The sequence below is a fragment of the Pavona decussata genome, unplaced genomic scaffold, assembly GCF_977016875.1.
Source record: "Pavona decussata unplaced genomic scaffold, jaPavDecu1.1 SCAFFOLD_322, whole genome shotgun sequence".
NCBI classification, from domain to species: domain Eukaryota; kingdom Metazoa; phylum Cnidaria; class Anthozoa; order Scleractinia; family Agariciidae; genus Pavona; species Pavona decussata.
In genome coordinates, this window is record NW_028145712.1 from 1,138,407 (window position 1) to 1,158,092 (window position 19,686).

The 19,686-nt window shown below is 39.0% G+C and overlaps 2 long non-coding RNA genes across 3 annotated transcripts; both read right to left on the reverse strand.

The window, feature by feature from the left end:
• Positions 1–1,757: 1,757 nt before the first annotated feature.
• Positions 1,758–7,778, reverse strand: LOC146453851 (uncharacterized). The gene is made up of 3 exons (XR_014859403.1): positions 6,695–7,778; positions 4,640–6,299; positions 1,758–3,662 (listed from the first exon to the last, which is right to left on the reverse strand). It is a non-coding gene; the product is annotated as an uncharacterized LOC146453851 (long non-coding RNA).
• A 3,660-nt stretch (positions 7,779–11,438) lies between these two features.
• On the reverse strand, positions 11,439–13,836 carry LOC146453852 (uncharacterized). 2 transcript variants are annotated; one of them, XR_014859409.1, is made up of 4 exons: positions 13,340–13,836; positions 12,656–12,729; positions 12,249–12,296; positions 11,439–11,629 (listed from the first exon to the last, which is right to left on the reverse strand). It is a non-coding gene; the product is annotated as an uncharacterized LOC146453852 (long non-coding RNA). The 2 variants fall into 2 exon arrangements; XR_014859408.1 differs by lacking the exon at positions 13,340–13,836 and having other exon boundaries at positions 12,656–12,897.
• Positions 13,837–19,686: the final 5,850 nt, after the last annotated feature.

Here is a 19,686-nt window from a genome sequence, read left to right on the forward strand (position 1 = left end):
TCTTTTCCTTTTCAGCAATTTCGTTATTTTTTGTTGATTAGTTAATTCATTTTTTGCCAGCACCTCTGACTTCAAAAGGTTTTGTTCCACTCAGATCGGGCAAACATTTTATAAGAACAACAGCAACAGTTACTATAATTCAGAGTGGCAATTTAAATTTGGCAGACAATTAAGAACTATGCCTAATTGTTATGCCCTTTTTCCACAGGTGGGTTACTCGGGTATAAACGTGACGGGGGGGTCCGACGGAGCCTAATATTTTGCACCCAAAAAAATACATGGACCTTCTATTGTGCACCCAAAAAAATACAAGACCCAAAAATACATGAATTGCGTAAGAACTATTAGCCTGGCGGAAATTCGAACCCAAAAAAATACGCGCAGATTTTTCAGACCCCAAAAAAATACACGGTTAAATCTTCAACCCAAAAAAATACAAGAGTTGAAAATTTTAGACCCAAAAAAATACGTCGGACCCCCCCGTCACGTTTATACCCGAGTAACCCACCTGGGCCTTCTTCATTCCATCATGTTGACACGGAGTAATGTCTTCTGTTTGCAATGCGTGGACAATGAAACGTAGGGTGGCGAGGGGTACGGTGAGAGGGATGACTACTTGACCAAGGGTGGGGAGATAGAAAGGGGAGTACAATTTAAAATTTGAGTAAACATAGACTGCGAACCGAAAGGATAGCAATTTAAAAGCAGGAATTCCTGCAAAAATTACAACGCAAAGATTAGCGTGAATTTCGGCAAAAGTTGATATGTGAAAACTGAAGGTTTTGAACTTTCAGGCAGAACCTCTCAGCATGAACCTTTATTGTGTACCCCACTCCACCTCACCGGATCGTCGTTTCCTTCAGAAATGTAGGCTGTCGTATGAGTTACCCACAGGACTCGGGATCAACCGGAGGCCGATTGTTGTCGGCCGAAGTCGGCGACGCTACGAAGAAGATTTCGACTGGAACTGGAAATCGCGCAAGGCAAGCCTCTGACACCCAGGGGTGGCCAAATCAATAATGAAATGAAATTGTAATGAAACCAGATTTTGGAAGTCTGTAGTCTCATTCTAACAAGACGCTTATGATAACATAACGAATGACCGAGCCATACACATACAGGCCTGACTCACGTTTACTATTGAATGGTTTGAATGATTCCGTTATAGCGTCAAATCGTCCAGGGCTCATATCGCAATGTACAATTTTTTCACCAAATATTTCAAATCAGGGCACAAGCTTCCTCGTAAAAGTATTAAATTGGCAAAATGGCACATTTCTCTAAACGGTGTTAAAGTTTAGTTTCAAAGGAGATTGAAGGGCTTGTGGAACCATTCAGGCTTCCTCAATTTGTCAGACCGTTTATCAGTTTGTCAGTCCAGCAAGTCAATTCAATTGTTGTTTCATCGGAACACTGTATTTGGTGTTGAGACTTTGGCCACATTTACTTCTTTTTGCATCTCTGCACAGAGGTTTCTGGTGGGGATGAGACCCCGGATGCAAGCCAAGCGTCGCTTTCAATTTTAGTTTTGTGAGATTTGTAACAAATAAACTCTTACACCAGTGGAAACCTAAAAATAATTGTCATTTTTTTTTTTTTTTGGTTTGTTAAAAAGTTATCATACCACGGGTGGTAAGATTGCAACTTTTAATTAAATAAAGGCCAATCTTTTTAGGACCTCTTTTAGTCCTACCCCTGTGTTTTGAAAAGTTGATAAATAGCGGATAATGGTTTGTCCTCCCTTTGAGAAAATCACTTGATATGTTTATGAGAAGAGGTATTTACTTTCCGCTGCAAAACACTTGAAAATCCCCGGCGACATAGCCCGTTTAAGAAAGATCAGGAGATTGTTCGAATGGGAGCGTGTTAGAATTTGGTGTTGGACGTCCACTAAATTATTTTTGACTCAGAGGCAAATCATTTAGCTTGGACGAGGGCTTAGATCAAACACAACCTCTCTTCATTTCTGCTCTCGTTGCATCCAATCTTTACAATTTGTCCAACATCAGAGTTGAACATTTGTAGCTTCGTATGTCGTTATTTTTAAAGATATTAAATAGTAGAACAACATAAGACGAGGCTGGTGTAACCTGCGTCACAGTCATTCCAGAGAGCAAAGGAAAGCGATCAGAAGCCAGGGCGTATGGACTATTTGAGATCAAAACTGGCATAAGATCAGAATCTTAATGTTATATATATTGCCCAAAATATTGCCACAGGAAATTACGTCCCAGTGCACTGGTAAGCTATAGTCTGCAGAACATGCAGGCGTTATTGTATTTTAACGTTTTTTGTCTTGCGTTTTTCAAGGGAGCAGAGGCAAGCTTGCCTCCGTTCGCTTGAAAAACGCAAAATGCAAAAATAAATTAAAAAAATAACGCCTGTTCTGCAGGCTAGTGTTGCTAAAAGGCTGAATTTTATTTGATATTGACTGATCGCATGTGTGCTCTCGGAAATGACTGCTACTCAAGTTACAGTGGTGGAAAACATTTTTTTTTTATTTTAAAATCATTCTCATTAAATTTGTTGCACATCTTCCTTACGCCGAATAATATTACGAAAGTTAACAAGTACATTATTCTATATTTTTAATTAGTTGCATAGCTCTACGTACATATAATTTCTCCTGAGTAACAGCAACCGAAACTCTTTGAAGTGTCACCATAAAAATCAACGAGTTTGATAGGCCAGCACAGTAAACCTTTTTAACTGATGCAAATTAGCAAAATCATCAAGACACAGGAGAACTAAATTTTACAGGAATCCACATTTTAAAATAAACTTTAAGACCCCATACTTAAAGAACCATTATATACTAAAGTGTCCCGGGCTCGGCAGGATAAATGGGCATTTTAAGTTTAAAATTAGTTTTAAGTTATTTTTTATTTTACTTTTCATTTTTAGTTTTAATTTAATGTTTATTTCATTTTAATTCCTTTAAAATTGAGAGTTTAAACTTAAATAATGAGGATTCCTATAAACATTTTCTTGCCCTTCATTTAATGTATTGAATTATCTCAGTCGAAAAATTGGTAGCCTAAGACGAACTAAATCTAGCGATGAAAACGCTTATCGATACACGAGATCATTAAAAAAAACATACGGGTTAACGTTAAATCCTACATTGGTTCACTGAGATACAGAAAAATAGGGTCCAGGAAATTACGCTAACTCAGCCTAATAAAAGGGCCTTCCTTTTTACATTCATGAAATGTTTACGCGAAAAATTCAGGGTGCCAACGAATGATCGAGGCACAAACTGTTCTCAGGCCACTGACTTGGCAAACCAAACGTTCCACCTATAGATCTACTGTATAGTTAAGTTTCTAAAGTTGTTTCATTTTCAAGCTGGAAAAAAAGTCCCGATGTTTGCTCAATGTCGCTGTAGCCAAACGCCTCGCGGCCAAAGTAATCGTAGGCTAGCAGTCATTATCACAACTCGGTGGTCTTCACCCAATGTTATTTCGCAGTGATGGGAATCTGATTACGAAATTTCAATGTTCAGGCAACGCCATTTTCGTCTTGAGATTTAAAGACATTCAGTGTTGATTCTTAACCAATGATGTAGAGTGAAGGCTGGCTGAAGAATCTTGCTGTTCAGTTTTCACACGGATAAACTATAGCTTTAAAAACTTCGTGAGACTTCAACCACAGAAAACACTCTAAACGGAAAAAAGCAAAAATGAATTAATTGTAAGTCTGATAATTGTTAATTGATAATTAATACATTGATACATCCATCTACGTTTAACTTTTATTGCTACAGCATAGAAGTATATACGATCAAGAGTTTTGTTAGAGATAGTATGCCTGTCTCACTGACTGAAAAATTAGTATATCGCTTATTCACCAGGCTTAAAACATAACATCTCATTTCTTACAAACATGTTCTGCCAAACCATAGTTAGTACAGGAGACTAACTATGGCCAAACCACGAAACTATTTAAGACCATTTTCCAGACCTTCTTCCAATTCAGACGAAAAACGGCACAAATCTCTACCCTACTCCAATACTAGCTCACTGGAGAACAAACCTCTTTTAACACTAAAATTACCCCCGTATTTTCTCGATTTAACGCCGGCCCATAAACGTCCGGTCAAAACTGCTAATTTTTAAATAAACGCCGGGAGTGTTTGATCGAGGTCCGGTCCGGTATGTTCTCTTGAATAGCACTGCTACGGCATACTAGTACTGCTTTCCTAATTTCAATAAATGTTCAAAGGAAAACTGGCGTAACATAGCTAGGATGGATGTTGTACAACAAAATGAAACATAGCAATGTTCGTTCGTGTCGTATTACTGAAAAACCGGTTCCTTCTTGTGTTATGCGTCCTTTGGGAACTTTTCCCAGGCTGGTGTTCTTTCAACTCTGCTGCGCCTCCGAGGATGGGTAATGAGAAATTGGCCTGAAAAAAAATGTCAGAAGACTGCACTTTATCAATAAACGCCGGCTTTCAAAGGCGGGACCAAAACTGCTGATTTTTTAATTAACACCGGGGACGTTTAATCGAGCAAATACGGCATCTAAACTTGCTATAATACTCTTCTCAAAATCCAGTGACACAAGAGCCACACACTTTTGAGCTGCACATACCTTATTATTGAATAAGTGAGGAAGTACATTGACCCCATCTTACCTTCAAGAAATAGCCCATAGCGATAACCGCTTACTAACTCCTTCATGATAGTTCACATCAGAAGAAAACGCTCATCCATCCTTCGTCAGCTTTCCCTCGCGTTTCCATGATAGTAACTCCGCGGATAGTTGAGGTGCTCATACCCATCTGGAGTAGTCTTCCCTGAAAAGAAGGAGAATAGTCCATATTTTTCAATTTTTATATTTTTTGCGCATATGCTACACATTAACATTCAAATCCAAGGCAGTATACAGGATGTTTGCCCAATAAACTTTAGAAGTTTAATAGCCTTAGCTCCCACGCGTCTCCTGTACATATAGCTCAGTGGTAGAGAATACGAACGTAGAAATCGGAAGGTCTCAGGGTCCATTTCTCATAGGAGGACTCAGATTTCCTTTTTCAGAGTATGTCTTTCGCCGAATAATAAATCGTTTCAGTTCATTCACATTTTAGCTCTGTGGTAGAGCATCCAAAATAGTAAACGGAAGATCTTAACTTCAACTCCTTATAGGAGGACTCGGACATCCCTGGAAATCCTGTTTCCGAGAGTGCCTCAGTGTCATTCACTGAAGAATACATGATTCTCATTCAACCACCAGGCTTAAAAAATTTAAAACTAAGCAGTATGCAGGATGTTTGTCCCATGAACCTACGAAGTAACATAGCATATGCTCCCACATGTCTTTTGTATCTCAGTGGTAAAGCATCCGGACAGTACTGAGTAATCGGAAGGGCTTAGCCGGGTTTGACTCCTTATAGGAGAACTCAGATATTCTGTATAGCCCAGCGTCATTTCACTGAATGATACATAATTCCCATTCATGCTTGATCATTCACCAGGATTATAGTATACCATCAGATTTAATCACACGTAGCTCTGTGGTAGATCTTCCGAACAAGGAATCGGAGGGGCTTAAATTCGACTCCTCATAGTGGCACCGGCTCGGATACCCTGTTTCCTTAGTGTCCTTCACTGAATAATACATCATTCTCATTCATTCACCAGGATTAAACTATACCACGAGATATAAAGATATGGAGCTCTATGGTACCCTGATCCGAACAAGTAATCGGATGGGCTTAAATTCGACTCGTCACAGAAGGACTCGGATATCCTGATTCCGAGTACAGTTCATTCTCGTTCATTGTCTTCATTCATCGGGATTACAGTATACCATCAGATTTAATCACATGTAGCTCTGTGGTAAAGCATGTGAACTAGTAATCGGAAGGGCTTCGTTTCGACTCCTCATAGGAGGACTAGGATGTCCAATTTCCGAGTGTAGCTCAGTGTCAGTAATCGGAAGGGCTTCATTTTAACTCCTTATAGGAGAACTCGGATATCCAATTTCCGAGTGTACCTTAGTGTCAGTAATCGGAACGGCTTCGTTTCGACTCCTTATGGGAGGACTCGGATATGCAATTTTTGAGTATAGCTTAGTGTCAGTATTCGGAAAAGCTTCGTTTCGACTTGTTATAGGAGAACTCGCATATTCAATTTCCGACTGTAACTTAGTGTCGGTAATCAGAAGGGCATCGTTTCGACTCCTTATAGGAGGACTCCGAAATCCAATTCCGAATGTGGCTCAGTGTAGATAATCGGAAGGGCTTTATTTTCGCTCCTTATAGGAGAACTCGGATATCCAATTTCCGAGTGTAGCTCAGTGCGGTAATCAAAATGGCTTTTATTTCTAAACACGGATATCCAATTTCCGAGTGTAGCTTAGTGTGGTAATCAGAATGGCTTTATTTCTACTCCTTATAGGAGAATTCGGATATCCAATTTCCGAGTGTAGCTTAGTATCGGTAATCGAAAGGGATTCATTTTGCTTCCTTATCAGATAACTCGGATATTCAATTTCCGAGTGTAGCTTAGTATCAGTAATCGGAAGGGCTTCATTTTAACTCCTTATTGGAGGACTCCGATATCCAATTTCCGAAGGTAGCTTAGTATCAGTAATCGGAAGGGCTTTATTTGACTCTAGTGTCGGTAATAGTAAGGACTTCATTTTGACTCCTTATAGGAGAATCCGGATATCCAATTTCCGAATGTACCTTAGTGTCGGTAATCGGAAGGGCTTCGTTTCGACTCCTTATAGGGGAACTCGGACATTTAATTTCCGAGTGTAGCTTAGTCTTCATAATAGGAAGGTCTTCTTTTCGAGTCCTAATAAGAGAACTCGGATATCCAATTTCCGAGTGTAGCTTCGTGTCGGTAATAGTAAGGGCTTCATTTCGACTCTTTATAGGCCGGAGAACACGGATATCCAATTTCCGAGTGTAGCTTCGTGTCGGTAATGGTAAGGGCTTCATTTTGACTCCTTATAGGAGAACTCGGATATCAAATTTCCGAGTGTAGCTTAGTGTCGGTAATCGGAAGGGCTTTGTTTCGACTCGTTATAGGAGGACTCCGAAATCCAATTTCCGAGTGTCGCCTGGTGTCGGTAATCGGGTGGGCTTCATTTCGACTCTTTAAACGAGAACTCGGATATCCAATTTCCGAGTGTAGCTTAGTGTCAGTAATAGGAAGGGCTTTATTTGACTCGTTATAGGAGAACTCAAATATCTAATTGCCGGGTGTAGCTAGGTGTCGGTAATCGGAAGGGCTTCGTTTCTACTCTTTATAATAAGACTAGGAAACCCAAAATCCGAGTGTAGCTTAGTTTCGGAAATCGGAAGGCCTTTATTTCGACTCCTTATAGGAGAACTTGAATATCCAATTTCCGAATGTAGCTTAGTGTCGGTAATAGTGAGGGCTTCATTTTGACTCCTTATAGAAGAACTCGGATATCCAATTTCCGAGTGTAGCTTAGTGTCGGTAATCGGAAGAGCTTCGTTTCGACTCGTTATAGGAGGACTCGGATATCCAATTTCCGACTGTAGGTGTCAGTAATAGGAAGGGCTTCATTTTGAGTCGTTATAGGAGAACTCGGATATATAATTTTCGGGTGTTGCTTTGTGTCGGCAATCGGAAGGGCTTCGTTTCTTCTCCTTATTATAAGACTCGGATATCCAATTTCCGAGTGTAGCTTAGTGTCGGTAATCGGAAGGGCTTCTTTTCGTCTCCTTATAGGAGAACTCGGATATCCAATTTTCGAGTGTAGCTCATTGTCGGCAATAGTAAGTCTTTCATTTTGCCTCCTTATATCAGATAACTCGGATATCCAATTTCCGCATGTAGCTTAGTGTCGGTAATCGGAAGGGCTTCGTTTCGTCTCCTTATAGGAGAACTCGGATATCCATATTCCGAGTGTAGCTTAGTGTCGGTAATCGGAAGGGCTTCGTTTCGACTCCTCATAGGAGAACTCGGATATCCTGTTTCCGAGTATAGCTCAGTATCATTCACTGAATAATACATCATTTTCATTAACCACCAATATTAAAGTATACTATCAGATTTAATCATATCAGTGTAGCTTTGTAGTAGAGCTTTCGAATACATCGTTCGCATTTATTTACCAGGATTATAGTTAAGTGTCAGATTTAATCACATTCTTCGGAACTTAAAATTGGAATTTGTAAGGATCGACCAAGTTACTCTTTTTCCCCTCTGATATCCTTTTCGCGAGTATACCGTCCGTTTCGGTTTCTTTGACTGAGTAATGCATAATTCTTAATATAACTTTGCCATTTGTTTTTCATTTGTGCATTTTGATCCTTTTAATTCTTTTTCGTTTACTTTTTTGCATAGGACAATTATTTTCCTTAGTCCAATTTAATTCTTGGGGGTTAATGTAATTCGTATTTAATAAACCAATATAGACCCAGGAATCTTGTAAAAGAAATTCAATACCACTGATTAAGACTCTTGCAGACGCGGAATTAGTTTTAGTAAGTTTGGTAGACATACCTGTGAAGCGTTAGATATCCCTCAATGTATCTATAATCTGTAAACAGAGGCTGTTAGTAAAACTAGGGGCTTTGTAGCCCGGTCAGTCCAGAATGGGTTCTACGTCATAACGAAACTTGTTTTAGTTAACATCCTGGACTTTTAAGTGAAACCATTTGAACTGTATCACATTTTTCTGCAGATCAGTGGAACTCATTTATACACAAATAAATTTAAGTTTTCTTGGTGGCTTTGATTGAGGCTATTAGAATTGTATCACATATGTTTGTGGATCAGTGGAATTCATTTCATATTCCCTGTCCCATAAATAGTGGTTTTTTAATAGCCCCTTCTATTGCAAAGCAACAACTCCTTCTATGGAACCACAAGATGAATTTAAAGCTAAGACTTAGGTAATTTGGTTTCCGCGAAAATTGAAAAAAATTCTGACCCCCGCTTGAATACAGACGGTCCTCTGGAACCAGCCATGAACTCTCACACAGCGACCCAGTATATTGCCTGTCACCCTAACAGGTCACGGTTCAGTTAGTTGCCGGTGTAACCCGGCCTGTATTCAACTGAGTTGACTACTGTACCTGTGTGCAATGCCTGCTGAGTGCATACGGCAGACCGGGATGGGTTGATCATCACAACTATACGGGCCTCGGGAAGCGCGAAAGTAAGACAAGCACCAAGTGGAGCGCGCGAAACCCTCCACCCAGCTTGGGGTCACGTGGTTGGCAACTATTGGCCACCTTTCCGTATTTGATACGGTAACTATTTTTTAGTCATAGTTTAGAGTTTGGTTCAGTCGAAAGAGATGTTACAGCCTTAAACTTACTGTGCTAGGTAAATACGTGCCGTTGGTTTAGTGTTTGGCCGGTCCAGCCGTGGCTCTTTTGAAAAGACTTTTCGTTATTCCTTCCTCCTGCAGTGTATTGGACACTTAAGATACAGTGGTGATTTAGAGGTTGTTCTCCGCAAAATATTAATACTGACCTCTAATATTTACCTTACAAGTGTTGTGGAAAGTAGCCCATTTTCGTGAAGGTCAACCTGAAAAGGTAAACAATATTGGTTAACAAAGATCTTGGGTGTTGTTAGTTGCCTTAGTGTATGCCGACGTGTATAAAATTCCAGGGCTCGGTTGAAAGCAGCACTAAGATAAGAACAGTATACCTGTTTTGAATCTCGGTTCATATATGGCTCATCCATATGGATTCTTGGTGTTTCTTCTCATGCTCATATGCGTCACCACAAGTTCGTTTCTCCTGCGTGAATACTCGGGTACCTGCAAAAAACAAAATAATAAAGAATAAATGAATAAATACATAAATCTATATATAGCTAGTGACGATGATGATGATAATTATTATTATTATTATTATTATTATCATTATTATTATTATTATTATTATTATTATTATTATTATTATTATTAACAATCTGTTTCTCGCTCTCCCTTCTGCTCTCGAAGGATGTGTAGTGGTAACACGCATCAAAAAATTGGGACGAGGAGGATTGGGACCAGGCAAAAGCGTCTCGTCCCAACCCCTACTCGTTCACACCCCTATTGTAGGTCGCCTTCGACAGATTGATTAGGGACCTTCAGATTTTACTACGAGTACGAGATTGAGTGCGAGTACGAGTTTTCAAATCTAGTTTGCGTGGTTCAAATAACTGCTTGTCGCACCAACCTTGTTTTTTAGGCCTCCTTATGCGCTGATAAACAAAGGGGATTAGTGAGAGTTCTGGGGACGTGACTAGTCTGAAATTTGAAAGTCGCACTTGAACTCAATCACGTACTCGTGCTCTGATCTGAAGGTCGCTATTAACCCTCGAGTACGGCGGCCGACAGTGGCCATCGAAAGTAAAAACTCAAAATCAAAAGTCGATTTTTAAAGTCAAAATCAAATATCAAAAGTCGATTTACGAAATAAAAAGTCCAATTAAAAAGTAGATTGTTAAACTGGAAAGTCGAAAAAAAAATCGATTTTCTCACTTCTCAATTTCGACTTTCGAGTTTTCACTTTGACCACCCCTCCCCTCCCCTAAACTTTTTTCATAACAGAGCCGAAGACTGGGGCGAAGTTTTCCTTCGATGAACAGATGGTGCGCGGTAAGAACTTACTTTGCATTGCAAAAGAGCAATTAAATTCACGACTGACGTAGTACAAACCAAAATACGTCTTTACTTTCTGCTCAAATTCTAGTTGAAACACTCGTAGATAAATTGCTACAACTCAATAAAAGACCATAGATTATTTTGAAGTATTTGCAAAGGGATCTTGGAATCCGTTGGAGGTTTGTAGTTTGAGGACTTTGAGAGCTTTGATTAATGGTTTTACAACTCATAAGCTTAAGAAACTTCCTTTCTTTCCTTATTAATACGAAAGTGTCCATTGTTTAACTCCGTGTACTTCATAAATCTTGTGGCATAATCTTTGGTCTCTGTACATGTAAATAACTTAAATAAGCTTCCCCCCCCCCCCCCCCCTTACAAATAATGTATATTATATAACTTGCTTGTCACGCTGACATGTACAGTATCATGTTCTCTTGACAGTAATAATTATTATAGCTTGCAAAGCAGGCGTAAATTGAGAGAGAATGGATAAGGGAACAGCAAAAATTGGTTGCGGGGGGGGGGGGGGGGGTGGGTTGGGGGTTGCTGGAGAATATAATAGTTATTGGAGGGGATGCCTGTAATACAGACTATGTTCTGTTCATTCTGCCTTTGCCGACAACACTCTGATTGGCTAAATTATCTGTGCAAGATGTATATGAAATAATTGAAGTGAGAACATCACTTCCGTACAGTGTGATTGAGGCCAAGCGGGTAGCTGCCCAGCTTCGACTAATGGCTGGTCAGCTTGACCGCTTGGCCGATCAAATTTTAGAACAAGTGAAGTTGTCGGCATAGGCAGTCGCACTTTGAATAAGAATTCATGAACAATCACACTTTGTAAAGAATTTTCAACATTTTAATAGGAAAGCATTTATTAGAAAATGACAGTTGTAATAAATCATGTAACAGAACTGCCATCACATGTTATTGTTCTCAGTCTTTAATCACTTTCTTCAATTTGTCATCTGCTTCTTCCTTGCCATATCCTAAGGGTATTTGCCAGTCAATTTCCTATTGAGTTTTCTTTAAATCTCTAAAATAAAAGAAAATAGTTTAATCAACCAGTAATTATTTAAAACATTTAGTCCCTAAAAAAACTTGTGGAGTCCCTATTGATATGGTTATAGAGAAAAACATTAGGTCAGGGGGTAATGGATATTCAAAGAATGTAAGCTTGTGGACAATGTTTGTAATATATAGATACTATTTAGTTTTATTTGTTTTTTCTGCAAGCTCTAGATGTGGACCTCACCCCCCTAAAGCCCTCTCCAAACCCCCTCTTCTAATATTAAGGTCTACTGTCACTGAACTGATGTGTGGTTATTGAACTCAATTGAGAGAAAAAAATGATAATAGTTAATAATAATTATTATTATCATATGTACCTGAAAAAAATACCATGCATGCATGCATAAATAAAGTTATATCCTATTTTGTTTTAGAGTGCTGATTATTAAGGGGACCCCACTCTCCCCTCTTGTCTATCTTATCAAGTGACATTATCCGTAAAACTACAGAATACAAGGCTCTTCAGTCCACCTCACTTGCATGTGTTAGAAGCTTGTGTAGAATGGGGCATATCACAATGGGAACTATTGTTATTCAGTGACATGCAAATAAGTGCCCTGCATTCTGTACTTGCTCCGTATTACCTCTTCCTGGATTCCCATAACTCTTCCAATTCAATGCCCTTTGAGCATCTATGGACAAAATGCATAATATTACTTGTAAACAACCAATATACTATAAATTATTCATAGACTAACATAGGGAACCATCCAAGCATGCCCAAAGAACGTTTGAAATCTAGAAATACAACCTATATCAACTAACCGAAATAACAAAAAAAAGAAGAAAGACGACAGATAAATATACAGCAAAAACCAAACAATAAATATACTTTTAGCGTGTCGACACGAACTGTGACCTTTATGTTTCTGTTTTTTTTTTTCATGTTTCAGTTCTTTGATGGAGACACACTAAGTACGCATTATGCACCATTATTTGAGAATTAATGATAAAGTGACACATATTCGGCAACAAAACTCTGAAAACTTACCCATCAGGCGTTTTCTGTCAGAGTAATTTATCTAGGTCTCTGATATCCATGTTCAGAAAAGCATCTTCGCTTATCTGTTGGATCAAGTAAAATTAAAAATATGATAATCTCAACTCCGGATTTTTTATCCACTAATGTAATACCAAAAGAATAGAAAGCAGTAAAGAAAACAAAAATAACTCAATCGCTTAAAATATTTTATTTATATATTTTTGTTTTCGTTGGGGGGGGGGGGGGTGGGGGAAGGGAAGGGGGGTACTAACATTTTCTTACTCCAGCATCGATGCTTCCCTGTGTGTCAGGGTATATTTCAAAAAACTAGCCAATGTCCTTCAAATTCTACGCCTGAAGGCAAAGCTTTGGCCGTGGTGATTTCTTTTTTCTGTGAGAAAGCGCGCGGTGTACGCCAGTCAGGGGATGCCACGCTGGAGATATTAGGCGTGATCATGAACCACAGTTAACTTCAAAAATAAGACAGAGCAATTGAAATACATATAAAATGAGCCGTTTAACTGAAAATGCATTAAATTATCCGAAACATTTACTCAGTCCACAAGCTACAATCGTCCATCTGCAGTTTTTAATAAAATGATGGTTCAATAACATCCGGTACGTGCACGAGCTTTGAGTTTTCAAAAGTACTGAATATTTACTTCAGCTTTTTAATATTAAGGTACGTCTCACCTCATTCAGTTGAAACAACTGTTTGATGTCCTTTTGCACAAATGAATGCTGCAGCTTTGTCCAAAGTGTGTGAGCCGTGAAGAGCGGGAAAGGGGAACACACATGAATGCGCGATCGATGCCAGCAGTTGAGGTGCTGGGCGAGGCTACCAAGTCTTCCGCTTTGATAGGGGAGGGGGGTGGAGGGGTGGTCAAAGTGGAAAGTGAGAAGTGAGAATTGCGTTTTTCAAAAAGCGATTTTCTGTTGTAATAGTTAGTTTTCGATTTTGGAAAATCGATTTTCAGTTTTGACTTTAAACTCCATAAATCGATTTTTGACTTTGACTTTCGCTTTGCAAATCGAATTTGGATGTTGACTTTCCAATTTGAAAATCGACCTTTTAATTCGACTTTTTATTTCGTAAATCGACTTTTGAAATTTGATTTTGACTTTTCACTTTGAAAATCGACTTTTGATTTTGAGTTTTTACTTTCGATGGCCACTGTCGGCCACGGTACTCGAGGGAACAGTTAATTGATTAATTAATAAGTTTATTTAAGAGTCTAAGTATTTAGCCTTGTAACGCTTATTGGGGACACTATAAGCCTGTTAAATAAATACACAAACAAAACAGAACATTTGTTAAAGAATCCCAACTGGTGGGAGGCAAACCAAATGGCTGTTTACAAATTGAAAACGGAGCTACCGTGACACAAATCCAAGTGGTCAGAGCAGGATTTGAACCCGGGATCTCTGGATTACAAGTCCAGCGCCCTAGCCACTAGGCCACGCCGCCTCCCTGTATGTATGGTATGTCTAATAATTATAATAATAATAATAATAATAATAATAATAATAATAATAATAATAATAATAATAATAATAATAATAATAATAATAATAATAATAATAATAATAATAATATAGTTCATCTTATACATTTGCAGTCCATGACTGAATTCCTGACCTACTACAATCAGGAGCCCATAATGGGCTCCTGCTACAATTCAAGGATTAATAATATTATTAATGATAATAGAGAAATCTAGATTATACTGTCTGGTATGCAGCTTTATCACCGGTTTAAGCAGTGAATGAAAACTGACAATAAACAGTCTAGCAAAAAGGCAAAAAGGACTTCATGTTGACTGGATGTTAAGTACTGCATTTCTTTTCAGCTAAAGAAAAAAAATTAAATCAGCAATGAAAGTTTATCGCTTTGTCCCAGTTTCAAAATAGCACGTCTGCACACCCTTTTCAGAATTATCCCTGGAAGTTGGGCGTCACTCCTGAGACAGTTTCTGATAGCGTATTTCCCTACCCACGGAAACTGAAGATTTGATAAATCTGAGTCAGATTCCACCTCTTTTGGAAAACATATTCTCAAATTTATATACAAACTCATTCTTTAAAAAAGAACTAAGATGGTAATGGTAAAGGCAATGTTTTTATACCACATATATCACATAATCTCATGGCGGTTTAGAATTCTTCTGTGGAGTCAGTGGGATCGGACGTCAGCATGTAAAGCCGCCACTGGCAGACGCTATTAATCCATGTTTTGATCCAACCCACCCACCCAACCCACGCGTGAATGTGAAAGACAGATGGAATCAGAGATAAATACACCTTGGACTACGTCCCTTACTCTTTTCGAACAGTGTGTGGGTTCTTTAAGTCCCACAGATTGTTAGGAACAAATGTTACGAAACGGGAGATAAGGTTTATCGTCCTTATCCGAGAAGACTAAGTCTAACCGTTCGTAGATGTCATTACAAAGGCAGTACTTTCACAAGTTCTAATTTTGGTGCTCATTTCAAGGCGACTCGGTACAGCCTTCTTTCTCCAAAATATGTCACCCGGCTGGCCAAGAACCGTTCTCAAACAGACTTGGAAATTATATTAGTTTTTGTTAATCATTTGAATTCACTGCCAGAAGTTTCAAGAGAAATGCTAAACTTTCAAGTGACAAATGGCATTTTCTCGTTTTCTGCTCACGACTTCAGTAAATTGCGGCCAGATAATCTAAGATGTACTTTGAAGTAAGGGAAATTAGTGTTTCTTTCAAAACTTTTATCTCGGGAATTCGCACAAACCAGTTTTTGAGCTTAATTATGGATATAAAGAAATGCGACACCACCGTTACTTTTAGATTTTTACGGTACTGACGTTTCCAGTTTCGCTTTTTTTCCCCTTCTTTTTGCTGGGATCTTTGCGGGGTATCTAGAAAACGTTCATTTCGGCCATTTATACAAGAGAAATTAAGTTTTTAAAGCCGCCAAGAATATCAAAATGTGTCATTGCTTACAAGACAAAAACAAAAAGGACACCGTCTTAGATAGGTAAAAAACTTACCACTGTCACTGTTTTTGCATCAGCGAACATTCTACATTGTATCGTTTTCTTTGCAAAAAAAGGCCATTTGCACCTATTTGGTTCTGTTTGCTTTTCTGTACCATATATTGGTCCTTAGTTGTTGAGATAAACGTGACTCGTTAACGGTCTTTTGTTGTTGCTTTCTATTTTCTTTTTTTTCTTTTTTTTTGGGAGCGCGAGCAGCGCGGCGCGCTCTTTTTCCCGCCAAAAAAACTGGTTACCAGGTCATCACGGTAAACATTTACGCACAGCCCACGTATGGTGAGAGAATTAGAATTACGTTAGAAATGACCACGTGACCATGTTTGTCCTATACATTTATCACTCGCTGTTTTCAGTTTCTCAGTAAAATTATTGCAATAGCATCAAAGGCCAAAATAGTTTGCACTACTGTCATCTGTGTACTCATTTTTCTCAAGAAAACAAAAACGCGAATCTCTTGTTTCCCATAAAAGCGACTCTAAATCTCTCTTAAGATGTTTCGGTAAGGCGCCAAGTTTTTATAAAATGTCATTTTTACGAGCAACTAAACTAAGTTGTGGCTTAAGAAAGACGCCCTTATTTCCCCAGCTAAGATATTATTTATGGCCTACATGTTATTTTTTTCGATGCATTTATGAAGGATCTCAATGGAGTTACCCGTCAGCCGTCAAACAGCCTAAAATTTAACCGTCAATCGCCTAAAAAAGGGCAATTTTTACTGTCAGCCGTCAGAAAAAGCAGATATTGTTAGCCATCAAATGGTTTCAAGGTCTTTCAAAAATCACTATTTTAGTTGCTCATTCTGGACTCCTGGCTCCAATTGAATTGTTTCGACTGGTAATTCCAGTACATGTTCCCCAAACTTTAACCATTGACCGTCGAAATCGGTAAAATTTAACCGTCAAATGTCAATGCTACCCCCTCCCTCCCCCACTGAGACCCTCTTTATACGGTAATTTTACGACTTAGGTGAGCCATAGCTTATATGAATGTCCCTTATGTCCCAAAAGAAAGAGTACATTCAGTTTTGGCAAGAACAAGGGGTCCATAAAGGGACACAAGAACAAGAAGTACTAGAAGCCTGGTCCCAAACGGTTAGTGGAGGCGGCAGGGGAGTGAGGGGTTACGAACTGTTCGTGAAATAATCGTGGGATTTGATCGGTAAATAAATAAATAAAATATACAATAATTAATTAATTAATTAATTAATTAATTAATGAGAAATACTAAAATTGTACTCAGGAATGGACATAATATAATCTTAAAGTTATCAGACTCTGTTATCTTCGTCATCTCGCTCTGCTCGGTGATCTTTTGTTACACGTTGTCACTGCATTTAGCAACGACGAAGGCCGAATATTTTCGACCGGCGGAAACTCTTTTTCTAAGTTTTTGATAAATGTTGTTTTAAAGTTTTTCCAAGTCAGAGTCCGACACAGTTTAAGATTGTATTAAATAGATAAATAATTTTCTAATACTTACATTTGCCATCACTCATGGAAGAGGTTGTTTGATTCGCGATAAAAGCAAAGATCTAAAGCAAAGAGTATAAAAACGGCTATAAGAAACATGAAGAAATAATCCTCTTTAGTATAGTTCCACATTAACGAATATCATTTCTTGATGCTGACTACTAACTGTTACGTTACGATTTTAAGAACCCATTTGAGCTGAGCTGCGCATGGGTGAATAAATTTTTGGTACAGTTCATCTATCACGAAAATCATGAATAACCATTGTGTAAGAAAATATCACAATGGAGCGTGTTTCAGTTCAGTATCGATTAGCATAATCTAAAATGCTGAGATTTTTGCCACTTAAGAAACAATAAAGCTCAATAGGCGCAAAGGCGGCCAGTTTTTTTGTTGCCCAAACGGATGTCCATATTTTACAGCCTAAATACCAAATCAATGCCCATTTTTAGCACTCTACCATAAATCCCTTGATACCATTTTCAGACCAAAACAGGTCAAAACCCATTTCCATTGGGAATGTTTGATCAAACTAAAGACACTAAAGGTAAGTTGGCCATCGTAAAGAGATTCGAGTGCTGACGTTTAGAACGTAAACCTTTCGTCCTGAGCGCCAGCTCTGCGCTCTAACGAAGGGAAGAATCTCTTTTAAGGTGGCCAATTTACCTTTAATCATCAACTATGTTGATAAACCAAACATTCGTTTCTATTCCTCACCGACGCAGCACAACAGTTTCTTCATTTCCATTGGGACCCTACAGGTATACCCTGGTCCCGGTTGCTCAAAGAGCAGATAACTTTATCCAGTGGATAAATCGCTATCCAGCGGATAAAATGTACTCCAACCAATACATTTTAACCGCTGGATAGCGACTTATCTGCTGGATAAAGTTATCCGCTCTTTGTGCAACCGGGGCCTGGAGCATATATAAGGGAGAACCACCCCCTGGCCACCGTCACCGTTGGGTAGTACTCTTTTATAAGAACCTTTTTTTATAAGAACGTTGAGGCTGAAGTTCACCCAGATGTTCCTTCAAAAGGGTTAATTTTCTTTTTGGAAACGGCATAGTTAAGTCTAAAACATGTAAACAATATCGCCGCCACAATAGTGGACAAAAACATCCCTTCTAAGAGAGAGGAGAATTTAATTCAGATTTAATGAATAAATCAAATGATGATTTGACGTCACACAGGTAGGGATGAGGAGGTCCCCCCCTCATGATATACGCGCCGATAATAGATTTTGGGCCGTTTTTGGTGAAGACAATATCAGAACAATAAATCCCTTCTAGAAGAGAGCAGAGTTTAATGAATAAATTAATGTGCAGATTTGAAGCTACCATGAAGAAAGAAAAAAGATACCCAGCCCAATTTTAGACATGGTCTGCCCTCAGGGCATCCCGGGTAATAAGCTGAGAAAAGAATGGAAAATATGTGATTCGGTGCTCATGATCATCTTAACGAGACAGCAGGGAGATTCCCCTCTGATGGTTTGAATGAAAGAGTCGGATTATTCTTATCAGCTAGTTGTGATTTTTATGTGTGATTGTCTACATGCCTGAAAGGACGTCCTGAATGACCCATTGCGACATAGCCTGTTCTGGTCCTGCGTTCAGACAGTGGGGAGCGACCCGAAGAAAATTGTGCGCGCGAAAAATACGAGAAGAGGCTCCCTACCATAATCTGATTCAAATGATTTAGCAACAAAACGGAAACGTCAGTTGACAACGGCGCGCATCAAGAATACTCACAAAGCCGGTGACACACTACGTGATTTTATATTACTTTCGAGGCGCCCATGACCACAAAACGTATATACACCATACAGTCTAACCTCCATGTGCGACCACCTATTGTAAGCGACCACCTATCCAAAACATCAAATTTTTCCCAGTCAAAGCCCTATGGTTGGTCGCTTACAAAAGTCGAACCAGAGGGGATCTCTAATAGGAAAAGGTCTGACACATCTACTTATTGAAGGGTATTTATTGTATACATTTTCTCAGAAACAATACGAGCAGTGCCAGGTTGTCACCAAAAGTTCCTCGAAAATTCTGATTAGCGTAGCACATCTCTGAGCCTAATCTCGTACCCAGATCTAAGTCCGGGGATGTCGAAATGTGACCGAAAGAGATCTGGGTACGAGATTACTTTAAGCCAACATGGAGATCATATTATGTGTCAAAATCAAGTGGTCGCTTAGAAGAGGCTGAAAAAATAAAATGAAAAATTATAATGCCATCACCTCAAAGAGCGTTGTGTGATGATTGCAAAGATGGTAACATTCGATCTACAATTACACATGCATCCACAAGGGTTTTTGAAACCATAATCTCCCGCTGTTTGTAACATCTTATATAGACCCGTAAAGACAGCCACTTTGAAAAATAAAACAAACGCATGTGCAGTCTGTTTTTGTCTGGACTTTCCCCGGCCGTTCGCCTTGGATACATCACCGAAACGAATTGACCGTGAGGGCCTGGGAGAAAGCCGTACAGGGCCGGACAAGGCAAGCCACACATCACGCTAGCAGTATGC